Consider the following 4,331-nt stretch of genomic DNA (forward strand, 5'->3'; position numbering starts at 1 on the left):
TTTTACCACTACACTATACCCGCTACAATGCAAATTATTATATATAAATGGACATTTTGTCGATGTGCTTTCTTATTTCATTACCTTTTTTTATTGAAATTCAAACATATCTATCTCAATCTTGTGGAATTTTTATCTTCAAACATTTGAAGGAGTAAGGAAGACTACTCTTGGAATTAGGATTATGGTGGGGTCATAAGAGATGGACATAGAATTGCCACGTGTAATTGAACAAAGATCCCTTATAGGGATCAAAGATGCAAACTTAGCAGAAACAAAACTCTTTCACCATGATTTTCTCTAAATTCTTGATTCTTTTCAAGTCATCATATCAAAGGGGTTCTCTTAACTTAGATGGATGAATGGTAATAATCAAGAACCTGGACGTCTACGGTTTATCCTGCGAAAACATTTATCAATATATGTTAAGTTCAAATTCGATCATGTTTAGAGGGAAGGGACTCATTTAGCTACTCTCAAGCTACTTGGGTGTTATGTTGTAGTCTTTTGGTGAATGGATGTGTGAATTTGGGTAGGGACCAAATGTGTAATTTACTTTATTATTTATTATTGTTCAAAACAAAATTTCATCCCTACTATACCCCTATCGATTGTCACTGTCTAATCAATTCATCAGCCCCTAAAACATTATTATTGTATTTAAAACGCCCCCAAAAATCCACACAATTTTCTAACAAAATTGTTTGATTGTTGTTATTTTCTCTTGTCCTACTATATATGTATGTTGATAACACTGTTCCGATATCTTAGTGTTAAACTGAACTAGTTCTAATTAAATGGTTTTATGACTCCATAACTTGTCCTCAAGTTATGGAGGTTCAAGAGTCTCTTCATTAAATTAAAAAAAATGTAACCTTAATTAGTTCCATAAGTTACAATAAAAAAAAGTTATTTTTTTTTATTAATTAGTTTAAAGTCTTCCATAACTTGTCCTCAAGTTATGGAACTTGAAGAGTTTTAATTTTAATTTTTTTTAATTAAAACTACTTTAAACTCATAAGTTATGGAATTAATTAGTTTTGAATAGTTTCAAAACTTGCCCTCAAGTTTTGGAATTTGAAAAGTTTTCACTTATGAATACTTTAATTCCAAGTTAGCCCTTATAATTTTAAAAGTTAAAATTCAACCCTTATTCTTTATAATATTATAAGTTAATAATATATATATATATATATATATATATATATATATATATATATGTATATATATATATATATATATGTATATATAAGAGTAAAGTCAATCTTACCGTTAGTAGGCCTCATTCACGAAGCCGGTCTATAAGGGGGGTATAAGGTTACTGCCTATAAAATGGCAGTTTAATGGGTGTCCACTCTCACCCACCGCTTTCTTGACTGGTGGAGGGTCGTTAGCCGAACGGGTAGGACAAGGACTATAATTCTCCTTTCATTAAAAGTATTAATGATAAATACTAAGTAACTAAACTCTTATTAATACCCAATCTTAGTTACTTAGGAAAATGTGAATTTGGTGCTAACCCATGAAATTATACTTTGCACTTTGCTTAAGTCGTTAGTGGAGCGTGTGTGGTTAACCGGCACACTAACCTGGACTTAACAAGGTAGGCAAAGGGTAACTTAATATTTGTCATAGTATCGGTGGAGCGTGTATGGTTAACCGGCACACTGATTAAGGGGTAAATATTAAGGGTACCAAGTATATTTGCATGGTTATTCACACCTTGTTTTGTGATCCTCGGCATCCCAGTCACAAAACCTGAAGGGCACACTCGAGATTGAAACATGCCTTTGAACAGTTCAATGAATCTCAAAGATCTAGGACTTTGAAATCCAATTAAAACCTAATAAATTATTTCGTTTTTCATGGTGGAAATTGGTGAATCGTCATTCACCTACCTTCAAATATTTTATAGCTTGGATTACGACATCCCTCTTCTAAGTTATAAAATAGTTTGTTGGGTCCTAGCCTTAATATTTCATATTGGGTGTCATATTAAGGACTTTAAATCAACTATCTTGAATATCTCCCAAAAAGATGTCTGGTCTAGACATTTATGATCTTCCCAAATCTCTTGAAACAAGCTTTCCTAAATGAAGATGATGTCCCATGGATATCATACTTCTTTCACCTCCTCCAATTATTCTCCCTAACCCACAAGTTCCTAAAAAATTTAAGGTCACTCAAGCCCTATTGGCAAGGCAAGGTCTAGGTGTGATCACATCTTGGAGATGTAGTCACATATTGACAAGCCGGGAGAGTTGGGTGTCAAAGTCTTGAGAAAGTTGGTGGCTCAACTACTTTTTAAGTCACATAGTGAGTTCTTTTGAGAATCCTATGAAACAGACTAAGACAAGACCCTTAATGATCTTATCTATTTGCTAAGATCAACTTCCTAAAACGTTATGGACATTGACAATGATGACATTGGATATCCAGTAAAGCTCTCTCTTCCCAATGGAAAGGGATCGGCCATAGTCAACTCAGTTGACCCAATGGTAAAGAGAGAGGCGAAGTCTGAGATAGTCTCATTATCAAGGGTCCATATGTAACTATTGCCAAAGGAAGGGGCATTGGCTACGAAGCTGCCAAATTTACCTAAGGATGTTAAAGTCAATAAGTTTGGCTCAACTTCAGGTAAAGTCCATTGTCTAACTCTATTAAGTACATGCTGATTCTGATCGCGAAGATGGATTTCAATCGCATGGTTCGGTGATCAGAATTTTGGGCTATTACTTAAGAGTTATGATATTTATATTGCTTAGGAATAGATAACAACAAGGTTTTCATATGGATTGTAAGGATAAGTTTTTCCGCAAAGTTTTAAAATAAAAGAAAAAGGTTTTGAATTTTATTTATTTTAAGTATCCTTACAATGGCATTTGTGAAAAGTTGTTGCTTATAAGATTCCATTGATAGCAATACTGGAAAAATGGATTTTATTTATTTTAAGTATCTAATATTACCAAATAAGGAAAGATTCTCATCACCCAAGGTTCAATTGGACCGATACTTGGAATCATGCAAGTTGTATAGTATGATGAATGAGAACTTTCAGCTTGGAAAATTAAGACTAATTCCTTATCTGAATAAGGAAAGGACTAAGGGATCGAGTACACATTCTTGTGCACTGGTCAAGTCCACCACAAAAGATCAAGAAGACTATTCGTCATGATTTACTTAAGTTCAGTAAATATGGTTATACTTATAAGTTTAAGTATAAGTCTGTAGCATTGGAGAAGTTTCAATGTGAGACAGAACGAATAAGAAGAATCAAAGTATGGCAGAAAGATAAAAGTTTCTCAAATCTTAAAAGATGGGAGAGTACTTTAGTATCATGTTTATGATCATCTTAATGATTAAGATACCATATCACAATTGGTCCTCTAAAGTCATCTCTTATGACTAAGAAGAGGAGTCATGAATTGTTGAAATGGTTAAATCAAAAAGATGAGTCATACTTCGTTCCAAAACAATTCTTAGAGTCATACTCCAAGATTGTAACTTGAGTGACATATCTTAAAGAGGGTTTGTTAACAATAGTCAAATGTAAGAGTAAAAGGTTATCTACTCTTGTACATTTGAAATTGGTAAGTTGTGATGTTTTGGATAAAACAGAGACCAACTTAGGCCAATTGTGTAAAGTGTTAGTCTTGATAAAGAATCCGCACTATCTCTTGAATATTTGACAAGAGAGTCTTATATGTCAAGAGGACAGTGGGAGTCTTAAAGCTCTTGAAAGTTTCAAGACTTAATCAAGAATAAAACCTAAAGTCCTTCACTAGCACACGACTTGAGGTTTATAACCTATCGTGTTGAAATTTTTGTGCCTATTCAAGTTGGCTTTGCATAGGAGTTCTGAGAGTTCTCAATTGGTTGCACAACTACTTGGAAGCAATGGCAGGCACCTGACCTGCCAAATGGCAAGAATTTAAGATTGCACAAGTTTAATCGATATGAGTTTGGATTTGTCACTAACCTTGTCTTGTGATTATGGTTTTGACAAATTCACATGGATAAGAACACATACACTATTAAATCTAAGTGTCATAAGGTTTCTCTCCGATTCATGAAAATGATGGTGAGGAAACACTTTCACTAAGTAGATTTTAGCTAGATAGCAATTGTGATATTTGCATTCTCAAAGTCGTTAGTGGAGCGTGTGTGGTTTACCGGCACACTAACATGGACTTGTGAGAAGTGGCAAAGGTCTAAACAATTGAGACTATGATTGCGGCATCCCTTTTCATAGTTCTAAAATTGTTTAGACACACATGTGAGCTATCTAAGAGAGGTGTATGATTTTGATAAAGTTTTATCAAAACAATCTA

The sequence above is a fragment of the Lactuca virosa genome, chromosome 2 (assembly GCF_052849685.1).
Source record: "Lactuca virosa cultivar CGN04683 chromosome 2, Lactuca_virosa_CGN04683_v6, whole genome shotgun sequence".
NCBI lineage: Eukaryota > Viridiplantae > Streptophyta > Magnoliopsida > Asterales > Asteraceae > Lactuca > Lactuca virosa.